This window comes from Salminus brasiliensis, chromosome 21, assembly GCF_030463535.1.
Source record: "Salminus brasiliensis chromosome 21, fSalBra1.hap2, whole genome shotgun sequence".
NCBI lineage: Eukaryota > Metazoa > Chordata > Actinopteri > Characiformes > Bryconidae > Salminus > Salminus brasiliensis.
Window position 1 is genome coordinate 1,815,700 of NC_132898.1, and position 15,106 is coordinate 1,830,805.

The 15,106-nt window shown below is 43.8% G+C and overlaps 1 protein-coding gene across 10 annotated transcripts in view; it reads right to left on the reverse strand.

Moving 5' to 3' along the window:
- The window catches only part of atp2b2 (ATPase plasma membrane Ca2+ transporting 2), a 154,826-nt gene that overhangs the window by 65,085 nt on the left and 74,635 nt on the right, over positions 1 to 15,106 (reverse strand). The window lies entirely within an intron of this gene.

The window sequence follows — 15,106 nt, forward strand, 5'->3', positions numbered from 1 at the left end:
TGGGACTTTTCTCAGACTTGCACTACAGACTCAAGACTTGGCTCTGACTAGCACCCCAGACTTCGACTTGCACCCAAGAAATTTGAGATTCACACTTCAGAGACTGAAAATAGGTTGCTGAACTATGGGATGTTATTATTCATAACCATAACTAATACTGTAGATTTTACTGTAGATCATACATTTTACCAACTGTAGAAATATCATACATTTGCTGCCAATACACCCAGCAGCACCAATAATGCAGAAGGTCAGTAAAGGCTATCTCGAATGGTACCAGAGGCCCACATTTTCATACTGTATTTTTCCCACAGTGATTTTAGTATCTGAACATTGGAAAATGGATCAGTTAACTGAGTGCTGGATCACAGCTTCACACTCCTGTTTCACCTGACGTGTTTTATTGCTTCACACCACACATTCCTGAGGAGCTTCAGATGGTTCTTTTCAGGCCGGCGGTTGAGGAAAGCAGTCGTTTGCGAATCCCCCTGCGGCCCCTCATCAATCCGCAGGTTGGGTTAAGGTGCTGGGAAAGAGCCGTACGCTAGAAAAGGCGAAGTAACTTGTGCTGACAAATCGAGGTCCTGTTTTTTGTCTGACGAGCTGCTCAGAAGGTCCTCCATCACAGAGCACCCGAGAAAGAGAGTCGTTTGTCATGATGCGGTGATACGTCCAAAACTAGTTTCCATGGCAACCTCCTGTGATATGCCTTACGCTGTATTGATGTGCTCCTGAATCAATATCTCAGCGTTCTCTGTGTATGTAATGTATGTCAGAGCATTTGATATGGGATAAGCTGCCACTGTGGTGGAGCTGCGGCTTTACGGTCAAATCAAGAACCGAGGTCAACAACAAGAAGCAGGATTGCGGTCATTAGCGTGGAGTTAGCAGCTGGCAAAAACATATTAGGTCTGAGCTTTGTAACAATTAAGGCAGTGTTTTATTGTTTTATTTACTGTTAGTACTGTTATTATTGTATTGTATTACTGTATGCTGTATTGTACAATTGCTACTGGCTGCTATCTATCTATCTATCTATCTATCTATATATATATACAGGTAGTTAGGTAGATATATCAGTATGTAGGTAGGTAGGTAGGTATATATACTACCTACCTATCTATCTATCTATCTCTCTCTCTCTCTCTCTCTCTCTATATATATATATATATATATATATATATATATATATACCTACCTACATACTGATATATCTACCTAACTACCTACCTACATGCAGAGTTAGGAGTCTTACTCAACCGAGGCCTACCCCAACTGCACCAACACTGCCATCAGCAACACCATCATCACATTAACATTCACGAGGCGTGTACCTGAGTGTTAAACTGCTGCAGAAGCACTCTGGATCCCAGGTTTTATTAAGAGTCTGTAATAACTGTACACATTAACAATCCATGTAATAGCAATATTTCTACTGGTTCCAGCTGGATTCCAGTAGTACAGCTTAAGTAATCAAGTCCCAAGTCTGGCGTGTGAGTCTGAGTCAAGTCCCAAGTCTGGAGTGTGAGTCTGAGTCAAGTCCCAAGTCTGTAGTGTGAGTCTGAGTCGAGTCCCAAGTCTGGAGTGTAAGTCTGAGTCAAGTCCCAAGTCTGAAATGTGAGTCTAAGTCGAGTCCCAAGTCTGGAGTGTGAGTCCGAGTCGAGGCCCAAGTCTGGAGTGTGAGTCTGAGTCAAGTCCCAAGTCTGGAGTGTGAGTCTGAGTTGAGTCTGTAGTCTGTAGTGTGAGTCTGAGTCAAGTCCCAAGTCTGGAGTGTGAGTCTGAGTCAAGTCCTAAGTCTGGAGATGCTTTTTCTTACCATAAAACGAGACGATACACCCAGCATAGATCATAATAATCTCCTCTCCTACCTTCAATCACATGTAGTTCGGACTAAAAGTGTAGAACCTCCACGTTCAAGTAAAAAACAATGAATATTAAATCACCACATGCTTTTGTGGTCACTCTGTAATAACTACAACCACTCCTGAAGGTTAAATCCACGAGGGCCCAGCCTTGCGGAAGGTCCAGTTCACACAGAGATGAAGATTAGTCATGCATATGGTAGACCATGTTTCACTGTTGGCCACCAGCACAGCTGAGGGACTATAGGGCTGCTGGGCCGCAATCAGAAATCTCCGGCTCGCAGCTCTGCTGTCCACAAACACAGACGAGTGTGCCGTGTAACCAGTCCCAGAGGACCGGTCCGATCAACACGCACAAACAAACACAGCGACAAAGCACAGACCCCCCCCCACCCCGGGCCGAGACCCGCTGGAATCTGACACTCACTGGATTAGACATCATAACCACTGCTGTGTGTGTGTGTGTGTGTGTGTGGGGGGGGGGGGGGTTCTCCCAACATCCAAAGCGATCACTGGATTTTTATAGGTTATAATTGGAGTCGGCTTGTTATTTCATCAGCTGAGGAGGGAAGTGTGGCCCGTGAGGTCGGAGGCGAGTCGCCTCCAGCAGAGTTGGAACATAAACGCTGGTTGTGGTAAGAATTAGGAGAATCTGTCAGGACAGTTTAATGGGAGTAACAGGAAGATTGGGCTACAGGTTCAGGGTGAATTTGGAGGAATTGACTCAAATAATTGCTTAGAGGATACAGGAGCTTCCGCTAGTATTCAAGAAAGTGCCCAATAGATTTGGAGATTCCAGCAGCGTAACAGAACTAATCAGGAAGGAGGTAAATGGTTTCTTTTAGTACCTTTAAGTACTTCATTACCTCATCCATCCATTCATCCACCCATTCAATGGAGTGGTGGTTCAATGCACAGATTGATGAATGAATGGTTGGATGGATGGCAAGACAGATGGTTGGATGGATGGATAAATAAATATATTAATTAACTAATTAATTAATTAATTAATGGGTGGAAGGATGGATGGATGCACAGTTGGATGAATGGATGAATACATAAAAGAATGGATGGATGGTAAATGAATGAATAAATATATAACTAAATGGATGGATGGATAAATATGTAAATTAATTAATTAATAGATGGATGGATGGATGGATGAAAAAATAAGGAATAAATAAGGAATCAATGGATGGATGGATGGATGGGTAAATAAATGAATTGATTAATGAATATATGAATGGAAGGATGGAGGAATAGATGGATGAATATATAAATGGAAGGATGGGTGGATGAATATATAAATGAAGGTGGGTGGATGAATATATAAAGGGAAGAATGGATGGATGGATGAATATATAAATGGAAAGGGGTGGATGGATGGATGAATATATAAATGGAAGGATGGGTGGATGAATGAATATATAAAAGGAAAGATGGGTGGATGGATGGATGAATATATAAATGGAAGAATGGATGGATGGATGAATATATATAAAAGGAAAGATGGGTGGATGGATGGATGAATATATAAATGGAAGAATGGATGGATGGATGGATGAATATATATAAAAGGAAAGATGGGTGGATGGATAGATGAATATATAAATGGAAGAATGGATGGATGGATGAATATAAATAAAAGGAAAGATGGGTGGATGGATGGATGAATATATAAATGGAAGAATGGATGGATGGATGAATATAAATAAAAGGAAAGATGGGTGGATGGATGGATGAATATATAAATGGAAGAATGGATGGATGGATGAATATATATAAAAGGAAAGATGGGTGGATGGATGGATGGATATATAAATGGAAGGATCGGTGGATGAATGGATGGATGGATTGAATAAATAATTTAGGTCGGCTTAGACAAATACAGTCATACCATTACAAACATGCACAAGCCTTTTGAATAGCGTCAGCGCTAAAGAATCAGGATTTATCGATAAATACAGTATATTAATATTTTAGACACTATTTATGACACTAATGAAGCCTAAATGCTAATATCCTTTCATATTTCACTGTTTAAATCCGAGCTCTAGAAATATGGAGGCTAATTCCTGACAAAAGCTGAGTCACTGTGTTTGTTAGAGTTATACTGGCTTCATAAATCAATATTCAGAGTCACAGGATGACTAATCAGCATCATAAAACGGCAAGTTAATCGAGGCAAAACAAACAAATATGCCAGGAAGGGCAGAGTTGGCAATGCAAACACACCCGAGCAGCGCTCAGCTTGATCCTTCGAGGGACGGAGTGTCTGTGCATTTTTCTTCCAGTCCTGCACAACAAACAACTCCTGATTTCGCGAGCGAGTCAGAAAACCCACCCCATTAGAGAATGAATATCTCCATGCTGCAGTTTCTCCCGCAGCCTCGGCCGAGTCTTGGCCTGTACCTCCTCACGGGCTGAAGGAGAACATTATGTATGTATATGTATTATGTATATGTATTATAACATGCACAGGCCTAACTTTCCTAAATGCTCCTTATATTAAAGCGCAGGGCTTCTCTGCCTGAGAAATGTGGCCTCCAACATGGATGGAGGATTAATAAATATATAAATAAATAGATTCATGGGTGGAAGGATGGATGGATGGATGGATGGATGCACGGTTGGATGGATGGATGTATACATAAAAGAATGGAATGGATGAAAAAATAATAAATAAATAATGAATCAATGGATGGATGGATAAATAAATGAATTGATGGATGAATACATAAATGAATGGATGGATGGATATATAAATGGAAGGATGGATGGTGGATGAATATATAAATGGAAGGATGGATGGATGAATATATAAATGGAAGAATGGATGGAAGGATGGATGAATATATACATGGAAGGATGGTGGATGAATATATAAATGGAAGGATGGGTGGATGAATATATAAATGGAATGATGGGTGGATGGATGGATGAATATATAAATGGAAGGATGGTGGATGAATATATAAATGGAAGGATGGGTGGATGAATAAATAAATGGAAGGATGGGTGGATGGATAAATATATAAATGGAAGGATGGGTGGATGAATATATAAATGAAAGGGTGGGTGGATGAATATATAAATGGAAGAATGGATGGATGGATGGATGGATGAATATATAAATGAATAGATTCATGGGTGGAAGGATGGATGGATGGATGGATGGATGCACGGTTGGATGGATGGATGAATACATAAAAGAATGGAATGGATGAAAAAATAGTAAATAAATAATGAATCAATGGATGGATGGATATATAAATGGAAAAATGGTTGGATAGATGGATGAATATTTAAATGGAAGAATGGGTGGATGAATATATAAATGGAAGGATGGGTGGATGGATGAATATATAAATGGAAGGATGGGTGGATGGATGAATATATAAATGGAAGGATGGATGAATGGATGAATATATAAATGGAAGAATGGATGGATAGATGGATGAATATATAAATGGAAGGATGGGTGGATGGATGAATATATAAATGGAAGGATGAATGGATGAATATATAAATGGAAGAATGGATGGATAGATGGATGAATATATAAATGGAGGGATGGGTGGATGGATGAATATATAAATGGAAGGATGGGTGGATGGATGAATATATAAATGGAAGGATGGGTGGATGAATATATAAATGAAAGAATGGATGGATGGATGGATGAATATATAAATGGAAGGATGTGTGGATGGATGGATGGATGAATATTTAAATGAAAGGATGGGTGGATGGATGGTTGAATATATAAATGGAGGGTGGGTGAATGGATGGATGAATATATAATAATATATTATTTTATTATTATATATATATAATAATTATATGAATGTGGCCTTCAACACAGTCTACGAAAACTCATCACCAACAGCGAGCCAGTGACAGAACCGTGGAGAACCCTCAGGGCCTTCCAGGCCTTTAAAGAAGGTCTGATGATTTCTGGGAATTAAACGAATACACCTTTGTAACCTGGTTCGCTTTGATCCCGTAGAACGATGCTTGTTCTAAACTCTAAATGCAACTACACTATATTGACAAAAGTATTGGGACACCTGCTGATTGTTCAAGGTTCCTTCTGAAATCAAGAGGGTTAAAAAGAGTCGATCCTGCTTTTGTTGGAGTAGCTAAGTCTCTACTGTCCAGAGAAGAAGGCTCTCTAATAGATTTTGGAGGAGGAGGAGCATTGCTGTGAGGATTTGATTGCATTCAGCAACAAGAGCGTTAGTGAGGTCAGGATGTTGAATGAGATGATCACCACCCCACTTTCACCATTGATCCTCAAGCTGGTTGATGTGGGAAATATTAGACTTAACAGAAAATGAATTATTCATCAATTATTTTAGAATTCTTCCTAAAGTGAATTTGCAGAGCTGGCAGTGGTCAGCTAGGAGGACAGGTGTGTAAGGCTTCATTAGGCGCACCCAACATCTGCTGCGATTCTGAAGTGGAAGTGGCGTCCCTGCTGTTTGAACTTAATTAGACAGCTGGTGGAGGAGAGAGAGGGAGTGTGTTTTGACCTGAGCATCTCCTTGGCAGGACGGCACTGCGGTAACTTCAACCCCTCACATGCTAACTGCCCCCGCTCACTCCCACGTACAGTACAGGCGCTCATCTTCTTTCCTAGAGAACAGACTACGGCTGCATTCTGTGATACATCAAGAAATGAGCTACTATTATACTGTTTACAGCGATTATACTGCTTTATTCCTGCAAATAAATGGACAAAAGTATTGGGACACTCCGTCATTGTTCATTGCTTCTTCTGAAATCGAGGGTATTGTTGGAGTGACCGTTTCTACTGTTCAGGGAAGAAGAAGAAGGCTTTCAAGCTTTGCTGTGAGGATATGATTGCATTCAGCACCACGAGTGTTCGTGAGGTCAGGATGTTGGATGATCACCACAAACCCACCTCTCCATCTCCAATTCCCCTACTCATCCCAAAAGTACTGGATGGACTTTGTAGTCAATATATTGACTACAAAATGTAGTCAATAAATTGACAAAAGTATTGGGACACCTGCTGATTGTTCAAGGTTCCTTCTGAAATCAACAGGGTTAAAAAGAGTCAATCCTGCTTTTGTTGGAGTAGCTACGTCTTCTACTGTCCAGAGAAGAAGGCTCTCTAATAGATTTTGGAGGAGAAGGAGGAGGAGGATTGCTGTGAGGATTTGATTGCATTCAGCAACAAGAGCGTTAGTAAGGTCAGGATGTTGGATGAGATGATCGCCACCCCACTTTCACCATTCGTCCCCAACTTTCCTAACTCCACCCTCATTCCAGAGAGCACAGTTCTTCCACTGCTCCACAGCTCAATGAAAAAAGTTAGTCACGTTATGACTCCACTAGCGTCCACCTGAACTGGACGTCAGGTGGACGCTAGAGCTCGTCAGTGTGGCATTCACACACTAAGCTCCAGCTCACATGCTATCACTTTCTGTGCTCTCGCTGTCTCGTGTTTGCATTTCGACCCATTAAGCCTGAGAACTGACCCGCGGGGCACAACACAGCCTACGCACTTATGCATGCATGCAATGTTGCAGTTGGCTGAGTAGAGTAATGACAGCACCTCTTTGGAGTGCTTTGGAATCGCATGTGCGTGAGTGTGTGTGTGTGTGTGAGTGTGTGAGTGTGTGTGTGTGTTCTCCTGGAGGGAAAAACTGCCTCATTGTGAGAGTAAGGAAGAGTGACAGAGGCCGTCCTCTCTCACCCAGCTGGGATGTCAGGCTCAGGTTACTGACAGGGGGCTCGGATGTATACTGGCCACAACGGCGCCCATTAAAACGACGAGGAGCCTCTGAAACTCATGAAAAAGTTATGATGCGCAATGATGAGCACTACAGCTGAACACTTCCTTTAGCCAACATCCTGCTGCTCGTGCAGATCATTCAGTCATCTGAAGCACTTTAAACGTCCAGTCCAGGAGAACCCTTCTGAGCAGTAGGGTCCCTGTGCGAAAAAAGGATGCCTTCTAAAATATCTAAAATATCATCAAATAAAAGTTTTTTTAATTAAACATTATTACTATAATCAGGATTATAGGATTATGGGACACACCCATGATTTACTTGTTGCTTTTTTTATGTTCAGGCCAACCACCCCGTCACACAAAATAGCAAAGAATAAAACATTAGATATATATATTTTTTAAGAATTACACTAAAAAGAGGAATTACAGTTATTTTAGGATGAAATTTACCACCCCTTCACACACTACCTTATTACGTTTTTGTCAGGTCCGTGTCATCCCTTTTGTTGCGTTTCCATTCCAAGTTTGGTTCAGTTTGTTTGTGTTCACACGTGTTCCTGGTTGTACTGATTAATCAAGCCTTGTTTCTCTTAATGTTTTTCACCTGGGGCTGGGGGTACTTAAGGAGCTGGGCCTCAGAGCTCATCGACGAGAATTGTGAGTTTAGAGCCTCGAGGTAGCCCGAGAGGTTCTACACACAGATCACGGTTGGTTTAGGCCAGCTTTGGTTCACAGTTCTTGCTTCGATCGTCGGGTTTAGCGAGGCGCTTTCGCTCGCTCCCTGGATATATCCTCAACTCTCGCTCCAGCTAGGCAACCCTCTCCTACATCGCGTCTTCATGTTTGGTCGGCCTAGCCATTTATGGTTCAGCGGCTGGTTCCCTAGCTCTCTCCCCCCCAGTTTTGAGTAGTCTCTGCGTGGTTCCAGGCACTGCCTGGAAGGTATCCTGCTCAGCTCCCAGAGCCTTCATGTTGCTTTCCTGTTTAAGCCCTTTAGTTGCTGCTTTACTTGCTTTCGTTTGTACTGTGTATTTCTCCCCTTTTATGTTATTAAAAGTACTTGCATTGGACCCATCTATGCGAGTGTTCATCCCTCTGTGTCTGGCCTAACCAGCCATGATAGATTTGTTGTGAATTTGACTCACATGTCTGAATGAAAATGAATATACTAATAAGGATTTCATGCATTAGGTGGAAAAATACCTTTTTTTAATAAAAAAATAAATAAAATAATAAGTTTTTAGATAATGAACATGTCTGTATTTGTGCATTTTTTAAGTGCTTGCTTTTGATGAAAATGGAAATATTATAATGTAAATAAAGGCATGGTGTAATCTGATATGATAAATCAAGTGTAGTTACAAAATTTAACGACACAAGTTACACAATTACTCCAAAAATGAGTGGCTACAAGCATTTTACGACTATTAGATGATCTTCCCGCAATAAAATGAGTCTCAGCAACCAGCAAATATCAGCTCATCTCGTTGCTCAGTACAGAAGGAACCACGCAAGCTCAAATATTCTCTGGCAAGAAAGATAGCATGGAGGAAAAAGCCCTGCCGCTGCCGAACATGTAAGACATTAAACAAGCAGGACTCGTGCTGTTATATAAATGTGAAGGCCACTGAAGCAGGATCATGCTGCACAGTCAAATATCACAGCAGTTTCCCACCGAGCGGGGCGGAGTGAGACGGAATGGAGGCTGACAGCTCCTCACGTACGGATTTTAGGAACTCTGGTGCGGCTCCTTGGAGCTAGAACCTCAGAACTTTGGCCGGACTGTGCCACTTTGAGGTGGAGATCCACTCATGTTTAATGAGGTCTGGAAACAACCAACCATTAGCAGAGGGCCTGAGAACAGCACCAACGTGAAAACGTGAGGGCTGGAGATTCACGGATGTGCAGGTTCTGTAGGAAGGTATTCAGTGTCAGTATGCTTTAAAATAACAAACTCCTGGCTAGTGCGCCCCCTACAGGTTGAAAATTCAGCTCTGCTGCGTCTGTAACTCTGCCTCAATTGATGATGAAATTAAGCAGATTCCGCATGTTAACACTCCAATTGCAAATGCAGAAAAGCTTCTGATTGGCCGCTTTCGACCCTGCTCAGCGTTCACAAAGCTCCGCCCACACAAGCTGTGTCGTTATCGAGCCATCATAACATGCATTTTTCCATCATGCTGAGAGGCCGGGACACCTGCTGATGTTAGAAGGTGAATTTCGACGCTGCCGCGCAAAAACCTTGTATCTCCAAAACATTAACTTTGCAAGAGGAGGTAAAACCCTTTTTGGCTTTCAATGGAAGTCAATGCAAAAAGATTTATAGAGCGTTTCTATTGGTCCATTCACCGTGAAAGAACAAATCTTAGAGCTTTAGTATGCTAAAAAGTGAAAGACGCAGCCATCAGCAGCCGGAGTCAGAGAGAGCACAACTGGCCAGGCACTGTTCAGGTGGACAGACGGCGCTCTCTCCTCACTCATCACTCTTAAAGCGATGTTGGCCGGCACTGGCATCTGTTAGCTGGTGGGGTGGAGCTAGGTGGGTGAAGCTAGGTGGGGGGGACCCAGTGTGACAACTACCTAGCAGTTGGAAAAGAGGTGGCGGCTGGTTTTGCATGTATCGGAGGAGACGTATGTTAAGTGCTTACCCTCCTAAGGGTGTCGGGAGCATTGCTAGTGCTAGGGGGAGCTATTGAGGGGAAAAAATGAAAAATTAAATATACAAATGATGAAAAAAGACAAGATACAAGGCTCTTGGTGCAACTTTCTAAGGATAATATAGGAGTCATTTTAGGCCTATTGGGCGTGCTGTGTGCTGAATGGGAATGATTATACTGTCTATAGGGATATTTCCACAAAGAATGAAAATCACCCAGCTCTACTGGCTATCTGTTAGACAGTAAATGGTGATGTGCATGTGATAAAGAATAAATTAATAAAGAAAGTATGTCTTGATGCATAACCCAATAAGTAATATGATGCTTGTTCTATGCAAACGGTGTCTAACCTTGCTCTCTCAGCCAATGGGTGAGTGGGTTTTAAAGCTCAACATCAATAAGGTCTGGGCTGCGCTTCCTCTGTTTAGTGTGGCGGAAAGACTATAATATAACACTGAGCACTGGGCGATAACATTCCCACTGCAGAGGGAAACGGTATGATAGTATGACATCTTTACGGCATCTGCGGCATTAACGGAACCAAGGGATGAATGATAACGTGGTCCAGGAATACCTCAAACGAAACTGAGCTCTGGAAAGCAGGCTGACTATAAATGACAATTGTCAGGTAGGTCAAATAATAAGTGTAAAACACTGAAGCCACTCCGACAGGCTGTGCAGTTCCCCAAGGGCAAATATCCTTTAACTTCTTCGCTTGTAGCCGCAGCCCAAAGCACAGATGTGACAGAAAAAAACGATGTGTAACTTTATTAGGCTGTGTCTTGCTCCGAGAGGTCACCGGGGCTAGATGCTGACATCTATAAGCTCTAAAAGTGACAAGGCCGAAACGCATTGGGTGCGTTTCAAACTGACAGTCCTGGATGAAGAAATATGACTGTCCTGAGCTGAAACGAGGAGCGACTCCCTTTCTTCAGGAGATACAGTCTGTACATCAGTTGGAAGCCTTTCTTGCTTTATTCTGATATTTAAGCCCTTTGTTTTGAAATGGGTTCAATATGAATGTATTTTTAATGGCGTTAATCTGAACAGGTACTAGTTTAGGAGGTTTAGAACCTCAGAAATAAGCCAAAACATTAACACCACCTGCCTCAGATCTCACAGATTTCACCGTTCGAGGCATGGACTTTACAAGACTTCTGATGGTGTCCTGTGGTATCTGGCACCAGGACTAACATTAGCAGCAGATCCTTCAATTAAGTCCTATGAGTTGTGAGATGGGGCCTTCTTTAGCATCAATGAGCCTTATGAGTCCATAAATACCAGTCTGTCTAATGTTATGTAGATCAATTTGTGGTCCAGGCATGGATTCCTGGACTTTACAAGACCTCTGATGGTGTCCTGTGTTGTGTCTGGCCTATGAAAATCCTGTAAGCTGTTAGGTGGGGCCTCCATGAGTATCAATGAGCCTTAGGTTGCCAGTAGGTTCACTTCAGTTTTGGTTGTCCTTCATTGAAGCACCTTTGGTAGGTCCTGACCACTGCATACCACTGCGGGAACACTCCATTAGACCTGCCTGATATTTTTTGGAGATGTTCTGAGTTTGGTTCTTGTCAAAGTGTCTCAGATTCTTTCATTTGCCCATTTTCCCACTTCCAACACCTTCAAGAACTGACTGTTCACTTGCTGCTACATTTATCCCACCCACTGTCCCACCCACCTGATGTTATGGCTGGTTGGTATATGTATCAAGGCAAGCATTTTATACAGGGGTATAAAGCTGAAGTTTGTTCTCTGGAGCGATGGAGCTCCATCCAGTACCTGTAGCCCCACTTTAGAAGAAGAAGAGTGGTCAGTGTCCATCTTTTAGAAAGAAATCAATATCTGGTTTATCCCACAGTTCTGGTCGGCAAAGTGGTTCCACTAACCATGCTGATAGTAGCAGGGCCTTCCGACCCCCTGAATCCTGAAGTGGACCTTCTAGTGTCATTGAGCTACAAAAATGCGCTCAGGTGTTCATCCATTGACCCCGAGCTTGGACATTTACCACTCTTGTAGCCGCTGAGCCCCATGTGTCTGCCAACAAGCCAATTTGCACTGAAACGTAGGCTCAATGTTACAGCAAGGACAGGGTGATACAGGGTGATACAGGGTGATACAGTCTCGACACAGGTCAACAGGGAGAAGGGGGTGGACGTCAAAGGAGCTGGTCCCAAAACAACAAAAGCAAGGCGTCTTAGTCAGCAAACTCCCCGTCTCCAGCTAATGGGGCTCGGCAGGCATCAGGGAGGCTGCCGTGAGCTGGAGTGACGGATCGGGAGGCTTAGGCGGAGGAAGGTGGCGTGCGCTTCACAGGCCTGAAACGGGGGATTTAGCTGTCGCACTTCACGAGGCGCAGCGCACCTGCCGAAAACATACGCCACTCTCTTTTTTCATCTGGGCCCCGTGAACATTGCCTGACTCAACAAAAGGAATGTCGAGATGAGTACCTGCACCGTAGCTGAAAGTCAGGCTCAGATGGAGATTAAGATTCAGCGTTGCGAGTGCAGATGGGTCATGGCATTGTACTAACGCACCACAACGGGATCAACTGAGCGAACTCGTTCCCCTCTGCAGTGTAGTCCTTATGTAAGTGCTTTAAACCCAGATAACATGCCCATGTGAGGTCTGCATGGGTATCCCATGAATTCTGTCCATGGGTACCATGTTGGCACCACATATGGAAGCCGACCAGCGTCAGCGATGGGACCAGGAGAGGCCTAGATGGGATCCATGTTAGATTAAGGTTGGCTGTAATGATGGGGCCCAATTGTGAAGCTCAACTGGGTCCCAGTAGCAATGCATCTGGAATCCCACCTGGATTCCACCCACGTTCCAGCCATGTGAGCCCCACATGAGAAATGACCAGCTCTTGAGTTGGTCAGGGTCAGGTCTCCAGTACCAGGCATGGAACCCATCCAGGTTTTTTTCTAGACCTTGGTCCAGTTTGGTCGTTTTTGGTTCAGGGTGAAGTGCAAAGCCATCCTAAAGAAGATGGCCTGGGGTAATGTATGGACTGGAGGGTGCAATCGATCCACAAATGAGCCCAGAACTGGTCCTGGGTTTGGACGCAACTATTCAGGTCAAGTCTGAAAACTCCCTTAAAAAGGAGGCCTACGTTTGCGGCCTTCAGTTTCCACAGAACCACGACCTCCACTAACGTCCTCTAATGAAGCTGCAGTCGCGATCTGCTCTGTGATCTTTCTATACCTGTCTTTCCTTCTTTTCTATGTCAAAGACTGCTGTCGCCGACTCCAGTTCCACTCCAAGGTCATCCATTCGGGAGCGTCTGACCCTCAAAGGTGTGTGTAGGGGGGGTGGGCTGTAACATATCATTTATAATCTACTCTCAGAGGGAAAGCTTGCTCCTTTTAAGAATGGCTGCTGGAATGAGGGCAGCAATACTAGCGAGCAAAAAAGAGTGTCCTTATTAGAGGAGATTGTGCTCCTTCGGAGCAATTCCTAGTGGGCCCGAGATTAAATAGAATGTGTCAGAGGGGAATGAGCACATGGGCAGGCGGACTAGATTAGCATGCTCATCAAGGGGGCTGATGGGGAGGGGGGGGGGTGCAGCCTTGCCGAGGTGGCACGCTGCTTAACTAGCCATGTAAAAAAAAAAGAACGGTGAAACGAAGGTGGTCGACTTCCTTCTTGCGTCCTCCAGAACTGTGTCCTTCAGCACGATGTGAGCTCAGAGCTTGGCGCAAGTGGGTAGCCTAGGGGCTCGGGGTGCTGCTACCCATCTTGGTGGCTAGCAACTGGCACGCTGACATGCTGAGCTTGTCGTGTTTGGTGCTTGCAACTCGTAGTGTTTTGCCAGCTTGCTTTGACCTTCACCCCTTCTATTGGCTTTGCTCTGGCATTGACTTACATTGAGAGTACACTAAGTGTCCAAATGTTTGTGGACATCCCTCCTAATGAATGCATTCAGCTCCTTGCTGACACAGATGTGCTAATGCACACACATAGCTAGTGACTAGCCACTGTAGAGAAGTACTGCCAATAGTACAGGACCTATTGGCACCATACCTAAAAAGGGTATAAAGCCCCCCAGCATTGAGCTGTGGAGCAGTGGAATAAGTGTGTTCTATGGAAAGATGGATGGTGGTGCTCTATCCATGACTTTTTTTTTTTTTGGATAAGTTGGGAGATGGCAGTGCTCCTCCAAAATCTAGTAGAAAGTCTTCTTCCCTAGAGACAGTTCCTCCAACAAAAGCAGATTAAACTCTATATGCTTTATATGAATAAAATACCGTCCCAATACTTTAGTCCCAACAGTGTCCCAATTTGTTTTACCCCTCCAGTTCTCCATCACTGGAATTTCCACTTTTCCAGGAGCGAGGACTGAACAGAAGGCGAGGCTACATGTCCTGCGCCTACACCCGGTCATTTAGCAAGCTGTCTCATTTGCATATAAGCTTTAGAGTCAGATACGAAGGAGTGACTGCAGATCGTCGCTGTTTTTTTTCCAGGCTCAATTAGGAGGCAATTGCTATGCACAGAAAAGTGAACACTAAAGAAAGTGTGAGATTGGGTTACTTGGTTGCGGAGGCTTGTAGAGGGGAAGGACGGGCGCCGCAATGGAGTGAGGTGGGCCATCGGCCGGAAATAGAAATGAGAACAGGGGAGTCATGGGGGAGGACAGCCACGGCGAGGGAACAGACACTTCTCGCTGGTTCGCAGCTGGTGCCAGGGCACAGCACACTGGTTCCATTAGCATACAATAGCCATCTCACACAGTCACGGTCGTCCCCTGGGGCCTCAGCTTCTCAGACAAACTGTTTACTGTCACTGAAGCCATGACAGTGATGTCTTTCTCCTGGACT